This window comes from Sus scrofa, chromosome 14 (assembly GCF_000003025.6).
Source record: "Sus scrofa isolate TJ Tabasco breed Duroc chromosome 14, Sscrofa11.1, whole genome shotgun sequence".
Lineage (NCBI taxonomy): Eukaryota > Metazoa > Chordata > Mammalia > Artiodactyla > Suidae > Sus > Sus scrofa.
In genome coordinates this window covers 85,347,005-85,374,035 of record NC_010456.5, presented here as the reverse complement: position 1 = coordinate 85,374,035, position 27,031 = coordinate 85,347,005, and the positions used below count along the sequence as shown (strand labels likewise).

Sequence of the window (27,031 nt, the reverse complement as noted above, 5' to 3'; positions counted from 1 at the left end):
TAGCGGCAGTAGGAAGCTGTCACTACCTTGGGCTCAGAAGGACAAGGGAAGGAAATGGTGAGCGGATAAAGGCAAAAGTTTTGGATGTAAAAGTGAGATTTCCCAATGGGAGCTACGACCACCATTAAACCTATGGCCTGGCAGGATGGGAATCAGGGGAATAAATATTTCAACCTTCTATTAGCTGACCTCCTCCTGGCGCCTCCCAATGGCTGAACCCAATTCTATGTCAAAGGGAGCTGGGGCAATGCAGTCCCCAGAGGTCAACTTTCTGGGGCCCATGGCAGGGTGAAGAAGCGTGAAGAGTGGATCTTGAGTTTCTCACTTTTATAGGCTGAATTGTCTTTCCCATATCCCCAGTCATATGGTGAAGCTGCAACCACCAGAATAACTGTATTTAGAGATGGGCCTTTAAGGAGGTAAGGTGAAACAAGGTTGTAAGAGTGGAGCCTGAACCTGATAGGCCTAATGTCCTGAGAAGAAGAGGAATACAGATCTCTTCTGTATTCTCTCACACTCATTTGAGGACACAGTGAGAAGGTAGCTGTCTGTAAGCCAGGAAGGGAGGTCTCATCAGACACCAACCCTGATGGCACCTTGATCTTGGCCTTCTAGCTGCCAGAACTGTAGGCAAGTAAGGTTCTGTAATTTAAGCTCCCCGGTCTGTGGAATTTTGTTATGGCTGCCTGAGCAGACTAACACGTCCTTTATAAATTGTAATATGTGTCTCATGGGGTTCCTTGGAAGATTAAATGATGTAACATGTGTGAAGTTTCTGAGCTGAGTAGATGCACAATAATTAACTTTACTATTTTTGTTATCAGTGTTGAGTTAAACACCCAGTTTCATTTTATGATTGTTTAGATACCACTCTCTGTGTTTTCGTTGTTGTTGTTGTTGTTTTTGAGCTTCAATTATCTTCCTTGAGTTGGACGAAACAGGTCTTCATACATTATATATGCTATGCGGTTTGGGATATACTTTTACATTCTATTCATAATCTGTTTTTGTTAATGCCTCACTCCCCTCCCCTGCCTTGGTAGCATTTTGGATTAGTGTCTCTTTTTAGCAGTTTATGATGTCTTCTTTACTAGTTTATAACAGATGGTTCTGAGCTCTTACTCTATAAATATAGATTATACTTTTTTTTCCTGAGTGGATTAATTTGTATCAGTTCCTGATGAAGTTAACCTGCCGCTTTTCAAAATGTCCTTGTCAAAGAGCAGACCTGACACTATTTTCATTTTTACATCCTGTGTTTTACATCTTGCCTAGCTTGTCTTTTTAGTACATAAATACTTATGGCCCAAAAGCACTCATTTTATATGCCAGTTGCAACTATCAAACACATTGATAGCTTTGGAAAAAATAATGAAAATCCTTTCAGGTAAAAAAAGTTCGTATTTTAGGATGTGATTTATTTAGATTTACAGGAATGGAAGGTGTGCTTGTAATAAAACACAGTCATCCAGATTATTTCAGGACTGGGCCATATGACCAGCAACCCAAAGAGTGTGGGGCCCACGTGGATTTTTTTTTTTTAAAGATAATGGTGAAATAATTTTTTAGCTATTAGGATTATACTGTTTTAGCAATAATACAGAAAGTAAGCCAAAAGAGTAGTTTAATAATAGCTATGGCTGGAGTTCCCGTTGTGGCTCAGCAGAAACGAATCTGACTAGCATCCACGAGGATGCAGTTTCGATTTCCTGGCTTGCTCATTGGGTTAAGGATCCGGGGTTGCTGTGAGCTGTGTTGTAGCTTGCAGACACGGCTTGGATCCTGAGTTGCTGTGGCTTTGGTGGTGTAGGCCAGCAGCTACAGCTCCTGATTCGACCTCTAGCCTGGGAATCTCCATGTGCCGAGAGTGCAGCCCAAAAAAGACCAAAAAAAAAAAGAAAAAAGCTACAGCTTATTGAACACCGCTAAAGACAGGCATTACTAGTTACTGGCCATTTTGTATTTACTACATTATATACTCTTACAAGAGAGTCTCAGAGGCTTGACCCTGAATTAACCCATTACCCATTCCCTTTGCTGCCCCCAAACCCACCAGAAGAATTTAAATCTTTTGATGGGATTTGACCAAGGTTGGAGCTTTTCCAAGTGAGTGTGTGGGCGGGTGAGTAGGTCAAACAAATTAAGGATTTTCAAGGGAGAGGTTTTTTTTTTTCCTGTCTTTTCTAGGACCACTCCCTCGGCATATGGAGGTTCCCAGGCTAGGGGTCTAAACAGAGCTGTAGCCACTGGCCTACACCACAGCCACAGCAGCTCAGGATCCAAGCCGCTTCTGCAACCTACACCACAGCTCACAGCAATGCTGGATCCTTAACCCACTGAGCAAGGCCAGGGATCGAACCCACAACCTCATGGTTCCTGGTCGGATTCGTTAACCACTGCACCACGATGGGAACTTCAAGGGAGACATTATAATGATGGACCATATGGGATTCTAGGCTGGGTCACGATAGATGTGAGAAAGGTAAATGAAGCTAAAATTTTGATACAATTAATGGGTTGGGAGTTTTGGAATTTGTATAATTGCTAGAGCTAGTGATTGCAATGAAATGAGGTTGTAGTAAAAAAATGGATATCTGAAATTCAGATTTTGGAGGAAGTGTGGTTATTGGTAAATGGCAAGATTATGAGTCTGATCAAGGGGTAGGTGACTGAAGTGTGGTAGAAGAAAAGATGATTTTAAGTGACAAAGAGCTGAGAGGTCTAGGTGTGGGACACACCTTCCAATGGATGCTGATACACTGAGAATGGTGACTGGACTAGAGGAGGAAGGAAGCTAAGGTGGGTGTGGTAAGTACAACAATGGCCCCTAAATCTGCCCATGTTCTAATCTCTGGAACCTGTGAATATATTTCCTCACATTGCAAAAGGGACTTTGCATATACAATTAAGTTCAGGCTCTTCAGATGGGTAGTTTACTCTGGATTATGGGGCTGATAGGCAATTTAGTCACAAGGGTCATTGTAAGAATGAACCAATATGATTAGAGTTAGAGAAGGAGATGGAACCATGGAGACAGAGGTTGGTGCGATATGGGGTTATGGCCCAAGGAATGTGGTCAGACTCTAGGAGCTAGAAAAGGCACAGAGACATATTTTCCCCTTCTAGAAAGTAGTAGCTCCAGAAGGAATGCAGCCCTTCCTGAAACTATTTTAGACTCAAGAATGCTAAGATAATAAATTCTTATTTTATTATATTTTTTAAATTACAAAATTAAAAATTTTTTTTTTTTTTGGCTGTGCCTGCAGCATATAGAAATTTCTGGGCCAGGGACTGAAACTGTGTCACAGCAGTGACAATGACAGATCCTTAACTTGCTATGCCACCAGGGAACTCCAAATTTGCATTTTTTAAGCCAATAAGTTTGTGGTAAATTTTGCAGCAATAGGAAATTAACGCAGTAGATATTATCATCACTACTAAATCAGGGAGTGTGATGTTAGAAATTGGAAGGGGGGTGGTAAATGATAGAGGTAACATCTGATACGTACATTTAAATGTTTTTGGGGTTTTAGAAGAAGGAATTTTGCAGGTGATCTATCATGAGTTCCAGGGGTCATGATGGATGGAAGGTTTAGGAAAGGTGGGAAATAGGATGAGATCAGAGTGGGTCCAGCTCCTTATAGGGATATGTTAATGGAGAACCCAGGGAGTTTGGGTTTCTGTGGCACCTGGGAGAGAGGCAAGAGTCCAGAGGTCTCTTACCTCTGAGTAGTTTCATTTATTGATTCAACATGTATTTATTCAACACCTACTCTGAGGAAGGTCTATTGTGGGCATGAATGGTTTGGTGACTCATGGGCAAGTTAGTGCATCTGCCTGGGGACTCCTGGGGATGGTTCTTTAAAGTAAATTTGAGTTGCTTGAAAAGATTCCCTCCTCTGTTCTGGGGACGAACTGGTATGACAGGGTGGATAGGTTGAGGGGGGATGAGAAGAAAAAGATGTTGATGGCCGTGATGTCTCACTTGGAATAGGAAGTTTTGGACTTTCACTTTCGCTAGTGGCTGGATAGGCTGGAGAGAAGACAAGCCACCTAAAGTGAAAGAAGACTCAGAAAGTCATCAGACTTCTTTACAACATTAGATGATAGACGTTAGGGGAGCAATGTCTTTATTTTATTTTATTTTGCTTTTTAGGGCCGCACCCGAGGCATATGGAGGTTCCCAGGCTAGGGGTCCAATCAGAGCTACAGCTGCCCGCCTACGCCATAGCCACAGCAATGTAGGATCTGAGCCTCATCTGCGACCCTCAGCACAGCTCACAGCAATGCTGGATCCTTAACGCACTGAGCAAGGCCAGGGATTGAACCGCAGCCTCATGGTTCCTAGCTGGATTTGTTTCCACTGTGCCACCACAGGAACTCCAGAGCTATGCCTTTAAAACTCTGAAGAATTGAGGACCTAGAATTTTATACAAAGTGAGACTACAGATTAAGTGTGAGTGAGGGTAGGATTTGCTCTGGGATAGATTTCCTGCCTTTCTTCTGCTGTGCTCTGTGTTGCAAGAGATTTGTTCTATAGGGTGCAGTTCCCAGACTCCTGTTTCACTGGTTTCTGGCTGGGCTCAAGCAATGAGAGCACAGGAGGAATGAAGAAACCAGGTTATAATTCCTCTCCATCTCTTCCACACCTATCTTTGGGTCTTCTACTGACCCAGAGGTTAGTGGAATCAGACCATGCTGTGTTCTCTGTGGCTCCAGGGTGACCTGTCCCAGGGCTGGGATCTGGATGGAACACCACCTCTTGCTTTTTTCCCTCTAGCCCAAGGATGATTGTGAAAGTCCACTGTCTGTCATATCTGGGTTGCTTTTCTCCTTGTTTAGTTTCTTATTTATTTATTTATTTATTTATTTTGGGGCTGCACCCGCAGCATATAGAAGTTCCCAGGCTAGCGGTGAATTGGAGCTGCAGCTGCCAGCTATGGCCACAACCACAGCAACAAAGGAATCTGCAGCTCGTGGCTGCTCACGGCAATGCCAGATCCTTAATCCTCTGAGCAGGGCCAGGGACTGAACCCAAGTCCTCATGGATGCTAGTCTGGTTCATTACCACTGAGCCACAATGGGAACTCCCTCTGTTCTTCTATTACTTATGTAACCAATTTTCTCCATTAAATTTCCTCTCTGTAAATCTTATAGCAGCTTTAATTTTCTTGATGGGAATCTGAGTATTACAGCAAGATAAATTTTTGGAAATTCATGGAATCAGAAAGCTTATCCCGGGCATAATCCTTCTTAGGAAGTTTTATGATGATATACTCTAGAAAAGCAAGGGAGGAATTCAAGAAAGAGGCTGGATCCACTCCAAGAGGACAAGAGAGAGCAGTAGACCCAATTCTAGAAAGCAGTGAAGGAAAATCCATGATAAGAACCAGCTACAGACCTGTAGCACAAACTAGCAGTTTGAAACAAGAATACAGAGGGCTCTAAATAGGCTATTAAAAACTACCCCCCCCCATAAATCTATGTACAACTACAAGGTGTTTTGATCCAAATTTGAAGCAAAATAAAATATGCAATGATTTTAAAAGTAACCAATAGAATATAAGAGAACCCATTTCACCTCAATGCAAGGATCGTGCTCTCCGTGGCCCAGGGCTTGTGACATTGGACCTGTGAAAAAGGAATATAATGGCCTTGCAGTAAAAAATATTTAGAGCCGTATTAATGTAAATGCTGTTTATTGGTTTTTTAGCTCTTAAAGTCAACCTAAATACAAAGAATAGAAGACTCAATTGTGGTTGCAGCAGAGAATATAAATGTTAACAGCCTTGGTGCTATAAAAGTAAAAGTGCAGTTGCAGAAGGTCAAGGGAAGAGAGCTGAAGGGAAGTATGAAGATTTAATATTCTTATTTTGCAAAGGGAAGAATGTGTCAACTAAGGTTGAGAGAATCAACAGAGAACTACTGCATAATTTAAAATGATTAAGATAACAAATAGATTAAAAGCAGTAATTGTCAAACATGATGAGATGGAGGAGCAGCCTACTTGACTTGATAAGCCTTGCCTCCAATTGTCAAATCAAGAAAAATACTGCTTCTGGGCTGGGGACGGGGAGCAGGGTTGGTAAGGGGAAGGTTAGGTTTCTCTCCAGCCTTAGCTCTCTTTTATTCTTCAATAAAAAACACAAGGTTTTAAAACACGTTGGCATAAAAGAGAAAAAAAATAATATCATTTATCTCTGGGAAGTAAAACTGTGTCTTCCCCCTTCTTCCTGCTTTATCCTTTGAGTTATCTATATGAGCATCTATTTACTTTTCCATGGAAGCATTTGTTTACTTTTAAAAAACAAGAGCAAGTGTTCTACTTTTCTTCATCTGGGAGAGAACTACGTCCAAACTCCTTGATATCATGAGGCAGAAACCTTACTGGCTCTGTGATCTCAGTCAAGTTATTTCAGTTTGTTATCTGTAAAATCGAGATATTAACTATAGTCCCTACCCCTTTATGACTGTTCTGAGGATGACATGAGTTAATCTATAGAAAACTTGTGGATGGGTACCTGGCGCATTGCAGACACTTACTATTTTATTGTATTTATTTATACTGTTATTTTATTGCTTACTATTTTGTTACTTTGCTGTGCTAAATTCTTTACGATCTGACTCTGGGGTACCTTTGCAAATGTCTCTCTTTCTACTCTTTTTCTGAACTGTTTGCTACTCTTCATACACAAATTGTGTTTTTCTACTTTTCCCTTCTGTCCTAATCCCCTCCTTTACAAATCAAACTCTTTCTTCAAAGCCCAGCTAATGTACAAGTTTTCCAAGTAACTTTATCTGATCTTCCAGCGAGAAGTAACTCCTCTGCACACACAGATTTTATCTCTGCCTTTAAGGCTTACAGCACTTAATAATTCCTATGCTATAGTATATATTTATGTACACGTGTGTATATATTTTTCCAATTAGGTTGGATGCTCCTGGTGGACAGAGAGAGTATTTTATTTTCAAGTACCTGGTGGAAAGTAGATATCTCCAAAATATTGTCTGAATATCTCAGTTGTTATGGGTGGTAACGAGTTAGAGAAGAAAAGGACAAGCAATATGGTATGTTAAAGTAAAAGGCTCCATAATGCTTTCCCTCTCTGGCAGAACTGTTGTGCCTATTGCTCTTGAGTTTTTCTCTTATAATAGGCTGGGATGAGACTTAGAAGCAACCTTGATAATAAACCACATTCTCCATTTCCTTTTAGGGCCATACCTGTGGCATGTGGAAATTCGAAGGCCAGGGGTGGAATTGGGGCTGCAGCTGCTGACCTACAACACAGACACAGCAACACTGGATCCTTATCCCACTGAGCGAGGCCAGGGATCGAATCCGTATCCTCATGGGTACTAGTCAGATTCATTATCACTGAGCCACAGCAGGAACTCCCACATTCTCCATTTCTAATAAATCTTTAGTAGCTCAGTAATGAATCTCATTACAGTAAGGTCTCTTTGTTTACTGAACAAAGACCACAGTTTTCCACTAATACGCTGACTCATTCTTTATGATGTTTGATCCTGTTCAATTTTTGCAGAAACAGCCTGTTTGCTGTCAGCATAATTTTTCATTTTTGTTCCTATAGGTGGCGCTAGCTGAGCGCGTTAAAGCCACAAATTGGGCTGAAAATGAACGTTGCTTAGAAATATCTGAATGTCCATTTGTTTTTCATTCTTTCTCTCAAGCTTTTTGCTTCTTTGTATTTATTTACTCTTTGAGGATTCTCTAAGCAATGTTCTGGAGAAGTTGCTCTAAGATAGGTCATTAAAACCGGGTCCATTGACATGGGATCATCTTCAACATCTTTGAGTAATTCAGGTTTTATGGAAAATATTAATAATAAAAAATCTTAAATTATTTATAGGGACTCTGAATCTATTATACTGTAGCATTAATTTAAACAAATCATGTACTAATCATACCTGGCTAAATTCAGAATGCTAATTTTTTAGCATTAATGGATGTTCTCTTAGCATTTTATAGTTCATACTATTTCATGCCTAACCTCCCTGCAGCCTTTTATTATACTTTCAAGTAAAAATGCTGACATATCTCTTTCAATATTCTTTTTGTATTATGAATGCGAGCATTTGATATTATTATGCTTAAAGCAGTATTTTATGCTTTAAAAATAATTTATAGCAAGGATTTAAAGGTGCGCATTTTGTGCTTTGGCCCATGAGTCCAAGGTCTAAAGAAATAGCAGTGAGTTCATTGAGACTGAGTAAATAAGAGGCAGTGTTCTCTGCTTCTTTTTGCAAAATGCATTCCCCAGTGTTCTTTTTTTTTTTTTTTTTTGTCTTTCTTTCTTTTTTTTTTTTTTTTTAAGGGCTGTACCCGCGGCATATGGAGGTTCCCAGGCTAGGGTTCTAATCAGAGCTGTTGCTGCTGGCCACAACCACAGCCGCAGCAACGCCAGATCCGAGCTGCCTCTGAGACCTACACCACAGCTCATGGCAACGCCAGATCCTTAACCCACTGAACGGGGCCAGGGATTGAACCCTCGACCTCATGGCATTCCCTAGTGTTCTTGAAACACACATGTATACGTATGAACACATATTGTCTACACATAGGAAGTTGATGTTAACTTAATGAGAGGGGGGAAAATTTAGGGAAATCACGATGGATTCATGGAGAGAAGCTGTAGTCAGTGTATATGGCACTGATTGTAGGAGAAGGTGAATAACATTTCTATAAGTGGGGGTATATTCATGGGCCTGTGACCCATGCAGTCACACGGGGTCATTTGTTTTGTAGAATTCAGTGCTTGGTTTAACGTTCTGCTTTTGCTGTCTTGAAAATATTAAAAAATTAAGAATTACATTTCCCACTGAACCTCACAAATCATGTACATAGTCCTGTCTTTAGGCTTAATAGCTTTAAAAACAGGTAGAGTTAGAGTGGAGAATTTGTGATATATACTTATTTATTTTTTGCTTTTTAGGGCCGAACCCTTGGCATATGGAAGTTCCCAGGCTAGGGGTCAAATCAGAGCTATAGCTGCGGGCCTCCACAGGCACATAGGATCTGAGCTGCGGCTGCGACCTACACCAGAGCTCACGGCAAAGCTGGATCCCTAATCCCCTGAGCGAGGCCAGGGATCGAACCCACATCCTCCATGGATACTAGTCAGATTCATTTCCACTGCACCACAAAGGGAACTTCGAGAATTTGTAATAGATGTCATACCCTATGTGACTATCTTTAAGGCTTTGAGAGATTGAATGAAATGGAGACGCAACAAGAGAGTCCCTGAAAATAGCCTCAGCACAGGGTCATTATCAATGGGCTGTGGAGAAGCCTTCTCTGTAGAGTTTTAGCTGAAAACTCTGCTACTGGACTTCCCCACCCAGAGTTCAAAACATACACGTAGTATGCTCGTGCTGAGAACTTTTTTTTTGTTAAGGATTTCTGACACTTTTCCAAAAATACTCCTATTACCTCCCATTGCATTCATTTCCTGAATGGATGTCTGAACGTTATTTTTTCTGGTAGGTAGATCATATTTCCTGGCCATTCCTGCTAAGTAAGACATTAAGAAAAAGAACTAAGTCACCTATATATTTAGCTTAGCGCAGTGGCAACTCACCTATAATTGCATTAGCAAATAGGGTGGTTTTGAACTTTGGAATTGAAACTCATAACTACATTGCTGGTATCCTTTTATGGAGAGAGATGACTTTATCGCCTGTCCACATGGTTGTGTTCATCAGCAGAAAATAAATGAGTCTGTGCTTAATATAATTTCTCCTTGGAGTGAGCTTGCACTGAAGTTTTAAAAATTAGATCTGGGGAAAAAAAATCTGAGCATGCCATGGCTTTGCCTCCTGCTCTGCATTCTGAATGTCTCTCCCTATATGTTGCACAGGATTTCAGGGACTTATCTATTGTAGCTATTTATATTTATATTATGGTATCTATTTAATAAGAGAATTATATCTGTTCTAGCCTAACATATATTTTAGCAGAGACACATGGACCCACATAGCCATGGACTTGGCTGCAGAGTTTCTGAGAATATTCCTAAATATTTAACATGGGAGTTTCCATTGTGGCACAGGAGAAATGAATCCGACTAGTATCCAAGAAGATGGAGGTTAGATCTCTGGCCTTGCTCAGACGGTTGGGGATCTGGCGCTGCTGTGAGCTGTAGTATAGGTCACAGATGTGGCTTGGATCCCTGAGTTGCTGTGGCTGTGGTGTAGGCCAGCAGCTGTAGCTCTGATTCCACCCCTTGCCTGGGAATTTTTGTATGCCGTGGGTGCAGCCCTTAAAAAAAAAAAAAAAAAAAAAAAAAATTAGAGTGTTATGGTTCCTGAGCCTTTCTCTAAAAAGAAACTAGAAATATATTTAGATTCAAATCCGTTTTAACGTAGAAGCATTTATGTTCATCGTTTATTCATTCATTCATTCTCCATTTACCGTTTATTCTTGGTTCTTGATTTAGAAAGGAATGTGAATTTGAAGCTTGTAGGTTTATGTAGGACTAAGACTCTAAAGTTGAGGCCACTGACAGCTGGTGCTAAAGATATCTTTTTTAATATTTAATTAAAAATTTTTAAATACTAAAAAATTTTTAAAAAGGTATCTTAACACTCGCTAGCATAACTCTTCCAGAGAAAGGAAGGAATTTGTTCAAAGCTGTAGGTTTATTAGCATCCACTTGAAATATGCAACCTCCTTTGAGGCTAATTTCAAGCAAGTTAAGTCGTCATGTATTTCAAAGCTATCAAGTTACCTAGAGCAGATAGGAGCCAAACAGTTTGCACATTCACCATAAAAGTTGAATTATTAAATTAGTAGAGATACATATAACATTTGCTCCCTGTTGCCAAAGTGTGAGGACTCATAGCCAGTGCCTCTGAGAGACAGAGGTGGGCTTTTCGTTCAGATTCCATTATAATGACACATACTGTGAGGAAGCAGATCTCCAAATGATCTTACCACACAGCAATTCTGTCTTTTTTCTTCCTTTTTATTTTTAGGGCTGCACCTATGGCAGATGGAAGTCCCAGACTAGGGGTCGAATTGGAGCTGCAGCTGCTGGCCTATACCACAGCCATAGCAACGCAGGATCTGCGCCAGGCCTGTGACCTACACCACAGCTCATGGCAGTGCCAAATCCTTAACCTACTGAACAAGGCCAGGGATCAAATTCACATCCTCATGGATACTACTTGGGTTTGTAACCTGTTCCCACTGAGCAACAATGGGAAGTTCCATGAAGTAATTCTTTTTTTTTTTAAATTTTTTTATTTATTTTTATTTTTTATTTAGGGCTGCACCCATGGCATATGGAAGTTCCCAGGCTAGGGATCAAGTTGGAGTTGCAGCTGCTGGCCTATGCCACAGCCATAGCAACAGCAATGCCAGATCCTTAACCTACTGAGAAAGGCCAGAGATCTAACCTGCATCCTCATGGATACTAGTTGGGAGCAACAATGGGAACTCCCCACAAAGCAATTCTTTATCTTCCCATTTTGGCCAGAGACTTCATATTTATTTATTTACTTATGGCCATGTCTGCAGCATGCAGAAGTTCCCAGACCTGGGTGGGAACCATCACCATAGCAGTGACAACATGGGATCCTTAACCCACTGAGCCACCAGGGAATTCCTCCATATTTAATTATGCATTTTAAAGTTTGCTATCAGGAAAGGCAACTTGGAAAAACTCTCGATATCAGTTAATTTCAGATGTAAGTTAACAAACCTCTGAAATAAAAACTAGAGTTAGGGAGTTCTTGCTGTGGGGCAGTGGGTCAAGCATTTGGTGTTGTCTCTGTGGTGGCACGGGTTTGATCCCTAGCCCATAATGGGATAAAGAGCTGGTATTGCTGCAGCTGTGGTGTAGGTTGCAGCTGCCACTTGGATGCAATCCCTGGCCCAGGAACTTCCATATGCGGCAAGTATAACCAAAAACCAACCAATCAAGAAACTAGGGTTAATATTTTCTTCCTAATTTAGAATTGAATTAATGTAAGATATAATGCTGATCTTATAGTAAAGAAATTTGTTGGTAATTTTTATAGTCTCACTTTAAGAAGTGATTAAAATAATGAAGGAAATAAGGAAGTATTTGGGAGATAATTATCAGATAAAATCAGTATTACTACAGAAACATATGCCAAAAGTTTATTCTTCTTTTCAATAAAACCACTTAGCAAAGTCCCCAAACTTCTTTGATTTTCTTTGTCTCCTCTTTATTTCTCTGTGACTAAATCCTAGATCCAGGAGGGAAATTTTGTCAATTGGTTTAATTTTTTTCCAAGAAAGGATGTTGCCTAGAGCTTAGGGCTTCCGATGGGTGGTCAAGTGTATCTCAGAGACTTGTAAAAAGTAAACACTCAGCAATTAAAAAAAAAAAAAAAGAAATAAACTACTGATATACATGACCACACAGATAAATCTTGAAAGACTAATGCTGAGTGAGAAGGCCAGACCTCTTCAAAAAGGAGGATATGATCCCATTTACATAAAACTCTAGAAAATGCAAACTATTCTGAAGTGTTGGAAAGCCAATCAGTGGTGAACTGGAGAGGGTGGAAGCAGGGAGAAGCGAGGAAGGGATTGCAACAAAGAGGCATAAAGAAACTTTTTGGGTAACAGATATGCTCTGTAGTCTGATTACGGTGATTGTTTTATGTGAGTGGGCATATGTCAAAAATTTCCAAATTGTACATTTTAAATATGTGCACTTTTTTGGTGTCAGTAATACCCCCCCCCAAAAGCAAATTCTCCATAGAATTAGACATAAGAAATACAAAGAAACTCATAATCCCAGTGGTCAGAGAAAAACACTGATCATGCAATGGTTATGTACTTCTAGAATCTTTTCTATGAATGTAATCATTGTTGGTCTATCCATCTATCTCCACATTGATTTATTGTTCTGTTCCCCAACATATGTGTATCCATAAAAGTCATTTTAGGACAATTTCTGTTTTCACATTCTCTGCTGTCCTCTCCTTCAGAGAGGGATTGGTGCCCCAATTTTTCTTCCCCTTATCCTTTCCCCTCTAAGTCTGAGGTGTCTGCCCATGAATGCGAGCCTGCCTAGGAACTTCCAGCCCCTCACACCCACATCTGCAAACCTACCTCAGGACTTCTAGCAACAGAAAAGGAGCTTCTGCTTCAAAAACTTGGCATTTCCAGACATGGCATTCTCGAGGAAAAGTGGGGTTTGCCTGATTGTGAACAATTTCTAGAGCAGGGTCCATCACTAGCCTTGGGCATAGCTGCTGTGATTCTTCCTGTCCAGGCAATTTTATGTCTGGCTTTGCTGGGAATAGCAACATGTTCCGTGGTGGTCTCCAGCACCCCAGGAAGAAAAACTTTTGATGGGATTGCAGTCCTTTCTTGCCTACTATGATGCCTTGTCTGCTCCTGTGGCTTCTAGCAGCTCTTTTCCTCACTTGACTAAGAAGTTTCCCCTTCTGCAACTTCAAGTTACTATTATTAAAAAAAAATAAATAGAGGTTGGACACCATGTACTACCATGTTCTCTCTGTAACAAAGAGAGAAAGGAAAAAGAGAGATTGGGAAAAAGAGGATTTCATTTACTGTCTTTCTTTCTTTCTTTCTTTCTTTCTTTCTTTCTTTCTGGCCATGCCTGCAGCATGTGGGAGTTCCTGGGGCAGGGTTCAAACAGGTGCCACATCAATGACCTGAGCCACCGCAGTAACAATGCCAGATCCTTAACCTGCTGCACCACAGGATAACTCCCTGCCTTCATATCTTTTATTTCAGAACAGTTCATTTCCCTCCAGGCTCATGTCTGCACTGCACTCTCTGCTCTCTTTGCTAAGGCATTAGCTTTTAAAGGTTTCAGGAAAGGATTCGGGGGACCCAAAAAGTCAATAGGATTCTGTATATTGTCAACAGACTTATATACAGAAGCTAACCTGTCTCAATCAACCTCAAATAAGCAGGGCTAACACTTGTCTAGAAAGAAAAGCAATTTCAACTGTTTGCCAAAGCACAGATCTATGAGCCATTTTATTTGCCATCTTCACAGACACAATGTTACTAAAGTCATTCACCTACTGGGAATATTAAAAAAAATTATTCCCCATGAGAAATTATAAAAAATTTAGAATGGCACATTTTTAACTACTGAATATTAATGCAACCTTTTCTAACTACTAATAAAAGAATCAAATCCCTGTTTGTGAATATATTAAAAAGTTAGGCCAGCCTGTTTCATATGCACCAGTAATTTTTTTCACTGTGACATTCATTTTCACTTTAGAATTTAGATAGGAATGTAATGGGACTGATAAAAGCAGAACTGTACACTTTGAAACGTGCATAAGTGTGTGCTCATTTTTGGCTTCATGACAATTGATTGCAGTGTTTGCATTTGAGATGAATAAGTTGAGTCCTCAATTCCATGTGTGACATACACCATTACAGGGGATTACTTCCCATCAAAAGGTTCAATTATGTTGGTGGTAAAATTAAGTTGATTACTTTGACTTAGTGATGACATCTGAAATGTCATAATTTGGGTGTCCCAGTGAATGGATTGGAATTATATATATGTACATATATATTTTTTTCATTTTGATGATTTTCATTTTTTCTGTTATAGTTGGTTTATAGTGTTCTGTCAATTTTCTACTGTACAGCAAAGTGACCCAGTCTCTCTCTCTCTCTCTCTCACACACTCACACACACATTCTTTTTCTTACATTATCCTCCATCACGTTCCATTACAAGTGACTAGACATAGTTCCCTGTGATATACAGCAGGACCTCATTGCTTATCCACTCCAAATGCAATAGTTTGCATCTATTAACCCCAAACTCCCAGTGCATCCCCCTCCCTCCTCCTCTCCCTTGGCAACCACAAGTCTGTTCTCCAAGTCCATGCACTTCTTTTCTGTGGATAGGTTCATGGAATTATATTGATTTAGTAAAGATGAGTGGTTTAGGAATCAGGAAACTTGGATTTTGTCCTCTGTGCATTTAAAACAACGTTGGGCAATTATCTGTGGATGTCATATGTTTTGGGTGTGTGAATGTATATGAGTGTGAGTATGTAGGAGTGTGTGTACTTGTGTCTGTTTATAAAAATGGTACAAGGTCAGATGTTTAGCATAGCTGAAACATTGTGTTATGACTAGTGGTAGAGGATAGAGGTGTACAAGTAGGTCAGATCATAAGGGACATTACATATCCTTCTAAAGAAAATGGATTTTATTTTATAGGTACTAAGGAAACACTCATTTTAAAAAGGTTTTTAATTTGAAATAATTCTGAACTTACATAAAAGTTGCAAAAATAGTACAAAGTCCCATATGCCGTTCACACATTCCTCTAATGTCAGCATCTTTTATATTTATCAAAACTGAGAATTTTTCACTGGTACAATACTAATAAGTAAATTATAGTCTTTGTTTAGGTTTTTATGTTTTCCCACTAATTTTTTTTTTTCTGTTCTGACATCCAATCCAGGATACAACATTGCACTGGGTTGTCATGAAGATAGAGAGACAGGTTTATAGATAACACTTTCAGTGTGTTTGATGGAGCTCTGAAAGAGATAAGGGTGGCACAAGGGGAGGGGGCCAATGTAGGAGATTATTACTACATACTCTCCCCTTTCCATACTCACAAGTTATGGTTGTAAGTATAATATTTATTCTCTATACATCAGGATGGGTGATTTCCCTTATTTCTCTGGATGCTTTGTATTCACACATACACACACACACACACACACACACACACACACACCCACTAATCTGGTGGCATTCTAGATAATTCATCATTCCACTGAATGACTGTGCTTCACCCGGCTGGCACAGAATCACCTACAAGCATTTCATTATTATATCTCAATTTAACGTGTTTGGATTGAGTATTTGGCCAAGGTCTCAGTGTGCTCAGTGGACAGGTCAATTTGCTTTGCTTGGCTAGGTTCTTGAATGCCCCCCAGTCCCCAGCCTTACAAATGCTTCATCATCAGCTGAACAGAGAGCAAGGTAAAAGGAGAAAGGTTAGTTCAGCTCAAATCTATCCCCATGAGGGGAAAAAACAATTCAAAACGTATGCTCTGTTCACAGAGGAGCAAAAGCATTATCTTTGTATAACATTACTTCAACATAGAGGTCAGATTTTCCTCAGTAAACTCAATTACTTCCTTTATTCTATCTGGAAAGAAAAATGTTTGCCTCTGGAACAGCCTTTGAGCCTGAGAAATTAAGCCTGGAATATGAATCATTTGAGCTAAGAGTACAAGATATTCTGGAAACTGAGTTTGGCCTTGTAGCTATTTATTTACATTTATAAGGAAATTCTTTTGATTGTAATAATATTACAGAAAGTTAAAAAACAGAAAAGAGAACAAACTGCTAATCTCATTAGCATGGTTACTATCTTTTTGAGCATTTCTTTATTTCTTCTGAATGCATCCACATTTTTGCATAACTGCAATCATACAGATTATATATAGTTTTATCACTGGCTTTGTCAGTTGACTCATAAGCATTGTTCTGAGCTGCAAAGTAGTCTTTAGAATTATTCTTTTTAAATGACTGCATGATAGTCTGTGGAGTGTATGTGCCATAAGTTAATTAAGCATTCCTCTACTCTTAAGACATTTAGTCAATTTCTAATTTATCACTGTCATAAATAAGGCTGTATTGAAAAATACTGTATGCCATGATTTTATCCCTATATTTTGTATTGTTTTCTTAGGTTAAAGTTTCATAAGTGAGATTACTGAGTCATAGGGGATGAACATTTGAGCTCTTCATATTTACATTCACAGTGTTTTTAAAGGAGTTTACTAATTATGATGTCACCAATTAGGTTTTGCTAAGTGGGTGGGGAATCCAAAAGGCCAGAGCAAAGTCAGGAGGGATGGAGCTTCTATGTGGAAAGAGATGGAAGGGCATTGCAAATTTGGTCTAGGATTTGCTGACAACAAAAGTTAGTAAAGCTGAAATTCTGCTGTGAACTTCAAGCTGGAGGTAGAATTCTAAGTATGAGGAATAGATTCTGCTGTATAGCACAGGGAACTCTATCTAATCACTTGTGATGGAACATGATGGAGGATAATGTGAAAAAAGAATGTAAATAAATGTATAACTGTACATTTGCTGTACAGTAGAAATTGACAGAACATTGTACATCAACTATAATAAAAAAAACCAAACAAAATAACAGTCAGAAGACTGATAGACACACTTAAAAGACTGAAGAAGCAGTAGGGCAGAAGAAAGCCAAGGGGAGGGGGTAAAGTACAAGGCAATTTGAGACCATAGGTTTGAAGCCTGTGTTGGTTATGGGCCATGCATGTACTGAGCTCACATGGAGGGTTTCAGACATACATGATGATACTGGACTCAGCAATAATTAAAATTCAGTTAGTTTTCACTGTTTGGTGGATGCTGTCTTCAGTTTTTTGGGGACTCCCTCATTTCATCTTCAGTACAATGTTAACAGGTGCTGCTACTGCTCCCATTTTCAGGTGAGAATGCCAAGGCTTGGAGGTGAGCTGGCAAGTGACTGCCCTGAGATGGCACAGTGGTCATCTGGGCCAGGTGACCTGGTGCCTCTTTCTTTGCCCCAGCATGATCTCCACTCTTTGCCCCACCATGCTCTCCACTCCTCTGGAGTTTCAAATATTGTGAACATGTGGGTATAAATATACATCGTCCTTCATTTAATTTATATTTCTATAGTTCCCAGTCATGCTTAATATTTTTTTCACTATAAGGAGGGGAGCAGTGCTTCTTTTAGTACCCACAGAGTTAGGCAGAAGCCAAGCCCCACTCTTTTGTACTAATAACAAATCATCTATCCAATGGACTTTTGGAGGGTTTTTCTGTCACCTATTTTTTTTGGCTGTGCCTGTGGCATGCACAAGTTCTGGCACTGGGGTGGATCGTGTGTCCTAGCAGCGACCCAAGCCATAGCAGTGACAGCACCAGATCTTTAAATTGCTGAGCCACCAGAGAACTCCAACCATGCTTAATATTTGAATAAGACACTTTTAATATAAGAATTAGGAAGTGGACAATAGAGTCATTCACACATATGGAAAAGGTAGCCACACATCAGGAGATGAGCATATTTTAAATTGGTGTTGAGTCAGCACAAAACTAAGTGAAGGCATTCAACTTTTAAATCAAGAATGTCTGCCTAACACTGAAGCTTCCTAGGTTATGATTATTATTTACTGTAAATATTCCATCTTTAGAAATGAAAGGGAACACAGTTAAGGCCTACTATTCCAGCATGCTGGCCACATTGTGCATGGAATCAGATCTCTTCAAACATAACCATTAAAGAAAAATTTGTCTTTGGGGTGGAGTGAATGGAGAATAAAATCATGTTCTTCTACAAGAAGGCTGTGGATGTCTTGAGCAGAAACACCACATTTAGACACCTGAGTTTTCATTTTCTTAGACCTGTTTTCCAACAAAATTTCTGAAGAAGACACTTTGGTGGCATTTTTAAATGATATGTGACTTTGTTTTTTTTTTTTTTTTTCTGTTGAGAAGTTTGCTTTATGAAACTATGATGTTTAGATTAACATTGAAAGGACTTCCAGTTCAGCTTCTCCCTGTAAAGAACCTGGAATCTGTCACTCCTATCCTTAAAACAAGAAAAAGCTGGACAACCTGAAAATCAGTGACTTTTTTTGCCTGTATTATGGAAATGAGGATGTAGGGAAAATCGCCACCCTGAAATCTTCGGTAGAGAACCAGCTCATGAAAGACAACAAGTATTGAAAATTAATAAAGAAAATAAAGACAAGGTTTTTTTAATTTTAAATCAAGGGGGTCCAAGACTGGGGTTCAAGACCACCACCCACACATATCTGGAGGGGCAACGGTGCCTCCTGGGAGAAAAGCCACCTAAAGGAAGAAGGAACCACAGAGAAGTCTGAAACCAACTGTCCAGAGCTAAGGGAAGGTGGTTGGGAGATCTGAGAGGTGCTTGTTATTTCCATTTGTGTCCAAATCCTACTTCTTTTATTTCATAGATGCTGGAGTTCCTTGGAGAACAGGTGTGCTGTACATAAAAATCTGTCAAGGTTGTTTCTCCAGGATGCTAGGGCATGAGCCACACAGCTCTGACACTCCTGCAACAGAACAAAAGACAAAGGAAGAGGGACCACTGTGTACATTGCTATCTTGGAGGTTCCAGGAGTTCAGCTGCAGTGGAAGAGGGGACATCTGGCAGGAGCAGAGGGACAGCAGCAGCATTCAGATGGAGCGGACATGTTCATAAGATGCAATAGACCTGGGGACTCAAGAAACACTTCAAATGCCTTGGAGAGCCATGGTCTGTACATGCTAATGTCCCATCATTAGCTTGTACAGGCTGTGAAGGGCTGTGAAAGTCTCATTACTTTTGAGAATAGTTTTATATCCTCTTGTTCTGATTATCCCTTCAACTAGCCCTTTGGTTGGTGTGTAGAAATATCCAGAACTTGTATAAGAAAACACTTAAGGAGCAGTATGATGTAGGATAGTTTTCTTGGCCCTGTGATTGAATCTATTTTTCTGCTTTGTTTTCTCTACTGCAGAAAATATGAATTTCATTAATATCTCCTTGAGGAGGATACTGTGGGCCAGTGTATTTGTTAGATTCTTTGTACCATCTGGTTTTTATCCTCCTTGAATAACAGAGTTTGAAATTAGTTGAACTCCAAACTACCCAGGTTCTCAGCTTTTATCTCATACTTTACAAGTTTCCCCTAAGAACACTGTATTTGCTTTTCAGGACTTTGGTTGTGTGCTTTATTTCCTCTATGGAAAGACCCAGGTAAAGTTTAAATTACAGTTAATTGATAGAGGCCAAGGAGGAAGATTGAAAAATTTAATTAGTTTCCCTGCAAAGTAATGTGTATTAATCTGACTTTCCACACTAGAGACTAACATATCTTAACTTAAGGTGCACACCAAGTGTTCTGTTTAAACACACAGGGTCTGAGTCATTCTCCCAGCTTATTTTCTGTCTAGACAGAGAAGAGAATCAAATCCCTTTTAAATTATAAAATTGTTCTGTGATTAGATATCACGGCTGTCTCCTGAGGCACTCATGGAACCTCATAAATAGTTAACACCTGTTAACACTTGATTATTTAGATGGTAGGAGCAGACACTGTTGGTGTCCCATGCTGTGTGACCTTAGCCCATTCTGGCTTGCAGCTGCAGTGTGGTGGGGGCTCTCATGCAGACCACCTCCCACCTCTCTCACTTATACTCTTAGCTCTCTGCCTTAGGTCTTTCTTCAAGTACAAGGAGCTTACTCAGCCTGCATGCTTGGGCCTGGAAGCATGAGACAGGAGTTGGTGCCCCACAGTAGCTAATAAGCACTGGGGGCAGGTACTGGTGGATAAATACCCCATCCTCAACCTTGGACCCCTCCTTGACCTTGGACCTATGACTCTGAGGTTTTTTTTTTTTTTTTTTGTCTTTTCTAGGGCTGCAACCACGGCACATAGAGGTTCCCAGGCTAGGGGTCTAATCGGAGCTGCAGCCACTGACCCACACCATAGTCATAGCAATGCCAGATCCTTAATCCATTGAGTGAGGCCAGGGACCGAACCCACAACCTCATGCTTCCTAGTCAGATTCGTCAACCACTGAGCCACGACGGGAACTCCAACTTTCATTTTTTAAAATTCTTTTTACGGATGCACCTGTGGAACATGGAATTTCCTAGGCTAGGGGTTGAATTGGAGCTGCAGCTGCCGGCCTACGCCACAGCCACAGCAACCCCAGATCCAAGCCACATCTGTGACCCTTGCCACAGCTTGTGTCAATGCAGATCCTTAATTCACTGAGTGAGGCCAGGGATCAAACACCCATCCTCATGGACACTGTGTCAGGTTCTTAACCTGCTGAGCCACAATGGGAACCCCTCCAAGTTTCATTTCTGTGTGGCTTTCCTAGCAAGGCTGAGCAGTAACCAGCTTACTCAAGCACTCTTTCTGGGTCTCCTTCCTCCCCTGTGCCTATCTCCGGCTTCATGCAACACTCCCAAGTGAACTACCCGAGCCACATCCTTGTCTCAGTCTCTGCATTTGGAGAACTCAAGCTAAGAAGACTGATTAGTTCAGTGGGTTAGGCTTATCTTTACCATAACCCGACATTTGATTAATACCTGCCTGTGAATACTTTGAATGACAGCCTCCTGTGCGCTGGGCAAGGATTTTTGGTGTTGAACAAAGCAAGCAGAATGTTTGCCTGTGTGAACCTTTCATAATGCCTCTTTTAAACTTCACAACAACCATGTGAGAGAGGTTATTTTTATCCCCATTTCATGTATAACTAAGGTGAGCGAGGACTCTCGGGGTTTAATTTTTCTATCCTAGGTCTTCTCTGTGGAGAGGGGTGTCACCAGATTTCTTCCCACTTTAAAAAATTTTTGGCCACAGGAGTTCCTGTTGTGGCTCAGCAGGTTAAGAACCCGACATAGTGTTAGTGAGGATGCGGGTTTGATTCCTGGCCTCACTCAGTGGATTAAGGATACGGCTTTGCCAAAAGCTTTGGCATAGGTCAAAGATGTGGCTCAGATCTGATGTTGCCATGGCTGAGGCATGGGCCTCAGCTGCAACTCTGATTTGACACCTGGCCCAGGAATTTCCATATGCTGCAAGTGTGGCCATTAAATTAAAAAAAAAATTTTTTTTGGCCACTTCTGATTAAACCATCTCATTCCAGTTTTATGACCCATTCTCATGCCCTTTTTAAAAAATTGAAGTATAGTTGGTTTATAATGCTGTTAATTTCTGCGATATAGGAAAGTGATTCAATGACACACACACACATTCTTTTAAAAATTATTTTCCATTATGGTTTTATCACGGATATTAAATATAGTTTCCTGTGCTATACAGAAGGGCCTTGTTGCTTATTCACTCCCAGGCACTTTAAACCTTCAACGATCTAATCCATCTAAAGTGCCTACTCCTGTGCCCCTTCCCTGTTCTTAGGAGGGCCTAAAAAGACTGCGGGAAGGGATTTGCACTCTTGGTAAACAACTGAGATGATACCGTATGAGGAGGTCATGGCTGCCGCAGCTGCACAGGGGTGATGGAAGGATCCTGGTCCCCTCTCCGTCCTTGGAATGTGAGTTTGCTTGCTTTCCCTGACCTGGAAGCTGATTCATGGACACTGTCTAGAGAGAATAGGAGTTGCTGAGACACTCTGGATGGTCTATTTGACTGAAGCCAGTTAAAGCCTTTGTAGAAACTTCTGAGATTCTGGTGGGCAGGAACAGAGAGCTACGGGACTCTCAGCGCCCAAGACAAGCCTGTGAGTATGTTCCCTTCCTTGCTAAACTTGCCACTCACCAGTCTGCAGTGGTCTGCCTCTTCCTTCTTTTTGTCCCTGTCTTTTGTGTACGGGGTTAGTTTCAGATTTCACCTGGGGAAGCGTCCAAGGTTGGAAGCCAACTGGGGAGGCAGCCAGGAGACAGGAGAATGGATCTTGGGAAAGGGGCGTTGGGGGAAATCCTGAGTTGTCCATCCACCTCTACGTGGGGAGGCATGGCCCGTGTGTTGGGTGCTTTGGGGACCCCTTGAGTACAGGGACACCCGGAAAAAGCTGACTGAGCTGACGAGCGTGTTTGAGGAACTGCGCAGAGCGCCCTGTGGCACGGGAGGGAAATGTGCGCCTGCGTACAGGGCTGGGCTCTGTTGTGGACTTGTTGCTGGACACTGATGCCCCACGAGAAGCTGAGCTCAAATCAGGGAATTGGATGGAGAGCTGAGGTTAGAGAAGGACATGCAGGTGTCCACTACTCTGCCAGCTCGGGGCTGGCAGGCAAAGCGGGAGCGCGTGATAATATGTTGGAATCCTTTGCACGCTGTTCTGCAAAGCCAGGAGGGCACAAGCTGCCGCAGGTTAAGTTCCAGGAATTTATGACAGAGCCTCTTTCTTTGGTCTCTCCTTGCCCTCCATATACTGCAGAGGCCGGTTTCAGATTTTGCTTGGGGAACTCTGGGGACTCCTAGGGTTAGGAACCACCAATACAGAGATAAGATTGAGCAAAAGGGATCTGATGTCTTCAGGTATAGGGCTAGTCCTCTGCAGTGAAGTTTTCTTTTGAAGAGTTTCTGATATTAGTTCATGACAAATATAATGTATATATCATTTATACCTTTGCAACTGAAAAAGGAAGTTGGAGAGGAGAGAAGGCAGACACAGTTATCTTCAATTTGTTTATAATCATCTTAAAATGACATGATCTTTTTTAGGGGGAGTGGCAGGTTTTCTTACTTATTCTACTTTGCTTAAATTGGGAATGACAAATATCTTTTAATCCCCCAGTCAGCTCGGTTAGGCAGTGGCTGCCTGAAGAGCTGTGTTGAGAACGAGTCTGAGGCTATAAGCAGGTGTAATAGTAAGGTCATTAGTTACTATACAATTACTGATCAGAGCCAGTCATGGGTGTAGGAGGGGAGAAGAGCCACCCTTCTAAAATATATTTTCTTTCATTGTTCCAGTTTCATGTTAACTAGATGAGGCAACCTGGAAGTCTTCTAGAGCTGTAATTTACTAGGATCTACCATTCAGGTCTAGGGTTGCAAACTCAGGAAATATAGCAGAAAACAAAAATGTACTGTAGGATATTGGGTAGTTCATGCAATCTCCAGGAAGACTTGGGAACCTAGCTCATCAATTTGGCAGCAACCAAGATAGCCCTGGTATGGCCATAGGCAGGACACCCTGGGGTCATTGGGTGCCTCTAGCACCACCACTGCTCCTGGACCTCCCCTGCAACACTGTTGGACTTTAAAAGTTTTAAAAAACTTTTTATGAAAAATTTTAAGATACATAAAAACAGCAGAGTATAATGAAGCTCCATACATTTGTTCCCAGATTCCCTGTGTATTACAGGTCTGTCAATTTTATTTAATCTATCCCCCATTTAAAATTCAAAAAATACTTTTTTTTTGCTAAAATATTTTGAAGCAATTCTAGACATCACAATAAGTCACTTGGAAACATTTTATATTTTTCACTATCAGATAAATTATAAAACCTTAGCTATGACATGATTATCCTAATTCAAGATAGCATCTTTCCTATCAACTAAATTTTTGTAGGCCTTAGTCATTAATCAGTCCTAAGTTATTAGTTCCTCAAGGTTCATCATTACACACATACACTCTTGTAGCCCAGGAGCTGGGCTGCCCCCGTTTTCATCCGTGATGGGAGATGGGGCCATACTGCCCAACTTAGACTTAATTCCAAGTAAGAAGGATGTACACATCCTGGGCAGACAAGGTGGTAGATAAAGCATAGGAGAGACAGAAACCAGCTCACAACCTTCAGATAAGTAGCCACCTGTCACCATTGCCATTTATAGTTCCTGATTGCCTTTGACTTAGAGCCTAGCATCCTTCTGTAATTTCATAAATATACTCTGATAGTCTTTGAGTTTTGATTTAAAGTGATATGGTTTCCACCTGGTTGGAAGGCTTTTTCTTCCTGGGAGGCTTATTAGCAATTACCTATGTAAATCTATGCACACTTTCTTTTGATACATTGTCTTGGGAAAAATTACACCAAGAAATTATTAATGTACATGAAAACAACAGTTACAATTCCCAGGGGATAATCGAGGCATTGAATATTTTTGCATATTTTAAGGCATCCACCAACATCACTTGAGGGTGACTGGGTTTGAGGAAAGAATGTTAAAATAATAATTTCCCCTGTTTAGATATTTAAAAATTTTGATCAATGAATGTGTATTATATAAGAAGAATTACGGTTGTGAATTACAGAGTTTCTGGCAGTAAGATGGAGCTAACTGCAGGCCTTTGGCTCCATCTGGTAGCATCCTTACTTAATGCAAATTTATGACATTTCCTTGTATGAGAAATGGGATGCATAATTTTTCTATATCTTTTTGCTTTGAATCAAATATTCGCCATCATTTGCACATCCCTATTTTCTTGCATTGCTTTTAATCTGCATCATCTCTAGGGATCTTGGATGATAATCACAATCTAATTTCTAATATCAGCCATCACCAGGGACTACAGTTATCGAAATAAGTAAATTCAGCAAATATCTATTGATTGGTATTGCCATATCCATTATGGAGATGGAAGGCAAAACAAGGTTCTGCATCCTCCACAGGATCTGGGGAGAGGAGATGCAAACACATAACATACAGATATCAGAAAGGTACTAAAGTAAAAAAAAAAACTCCTAGAGTTTAGAGAGCAGAAAGATTGTAATGACTTTTGCCTGGAGAGATCAAGGAAGGCTTTCTGGAGTAAGTGGCATTTGAATTGGATTTTAAATACTAGATACCAGCTTAAGGGCATTTAAAATGGAGGAGGCACATTCAGAAAGTACAGGCAGACGCTGGGAATTCCCCAGCTTAACTGGTGTGTGTGTGTGTGTGTGTGTGTATGTGTATGTCTGTCTGTCTGTAGAGAAAGAGAACAGTGTTCTCCAGTTGGATTTTGGTGGAAACCAAGACATTTTGGAGTTTATTAGCAAAGTCTATATGAGAAAGATGATTCATATTTAGTAATAAAGACTATACAGAGAAATTGTCATTGTCACATAAGCTCTTCCTAGTTGGCAGCACCCTAGCAGGGGTGCACACCTCCATTTGGTCCCAGCTCTGCTGAGCAGGCAGCCACAGTAGGCCCCCAGCCTGTGAAGGGGATGTGCCCTGGGGGACCAGCGCTCCCAGGTTCTAGCATCAGGCCTTACCTATGCTTCTCTGAGTCTGTTCCTTCCTCATTCTGACTTCCTGCTCTGCCTTTCACTGGTAGGAAAAGGCATCCAACTCGGAACTGAGTCAGAGTGCTCAGCAGCTGGGTCTTGCTTTTAGTTTTGTGCAAAAATCAGTGGAATCAAGGTCAAGAGCTCAGCATGTGAATTTTTTTTTTTTTTTCTGGGGAGCAAGTGGGCCTGGGTTTGAATATGCACGGTGCTTAGAATCTGTGTGATTTCAGGCAAGTTTCTCAATTCTGTTTCCATGTTGCCTCATCTGTAGAATGGTGGGAGCCATACGGTTTTCTCACAGGGTTCTCACATGAGTTAAATAAGTCAGTGGGTGTGAAGTGTTGGAACAAAGCCCGCTGAGTTCAGCTCTCAGTGGTGCAACAGTGCTTGTAGAGGAGCCCTGGAGGGGGAAGGAGCCCTGGAGGGGGAAGGGGCCCTGGCTCACCTGAGGACAATCTTGAGTGCAAGGCAGGAGCCCGGCTTGTTTCAACACCTGGGCTGGGCCTGGATGAGGGTCTTTATTTCTGTGCTCAAGGTTATTTCGAGGGGATTTGGAATGAAGTTAATCCCTCCTTTCTAGGTGCTGTAGGGGAAATGGGTCCCTCTTCTGTGGTTACTAAAGTTGAGGGCATTGGTGTGGACCCAGTGTCCCATATAAACCTGTCGCAAAACAAAATGGCATGAGATTGAATCAGAGAAGTGGCCTGTGGGGGCACTTAGAGGTGACTCCTAAGGACTAGGAAGCATCCATTCTAAGGCAGTTCACTGAAGAGCAACAAGGGATTACTGGATACAAACGCATGTACAGGGAGATAGGCTTGTCAAGCTTGAAAGACCAAGACCATGGTTAAAGGAGTAAGAAGTGAAAATTCAGGCGACTATAAATCTTTGAGTCATTTTGTGCTTCTTGAAGGCATTACTTTCATCAATACAAAGGCTTTACATTAGTGTTTCAAACAGGTTTTGCAGAGCAGAAAACTTAAAAGTAAGATTACCTTGGAGAAAAGCAGTACCCTGGAACCCGCGGGGCCACCAATCGCTCTGCAGCTCACTGGTCAGAACAAGCTTGGCTAGGATGAATTAGCCCAGAATGGATGAGCCTCTGCAGGACCTTGGGGCTGAGTGTCCCCAGAGGAAGCCAGCCCGGGGTTCAGCAAAAGGACTTGGAAGGGGGCGAAGGGAAGGGAAAGCATTTGAGGTGAGCCTTTGGTGAAATATATTCTAGAGTAGGAGAAAGGTCCCCATCAGTTCCGTCCTGGGTAAGCACAAGTCTCTTGGTCCCTCACTCCTGCCCAGT

At 41.0% G+C, this 27,031-nt stretch overlaps 1 long non-coding RNA gene across 2 annotated transcripts in view; it reads left to right on the top strand.

The window, feature by feature from the left end:
* The window catches only part of LOC106506064, a 423,147-nt gene continuing 417,742 nt past the window's right edge, over positions 21,627 to 27,031 (top strand). The window contains exon 1 of one of the 2 annotated variants that reach the window (XR_002338972.1): positions 21,627 to 22,293. This is a non-coding gene — a long non-coding RNA (uncharacterized LOC106506064). The remainder of the gene's footprint in view (positions 22,294 to 27,031) is intronic. The other variant, XR_001301047.2, reaches the window with a different exon arrangement.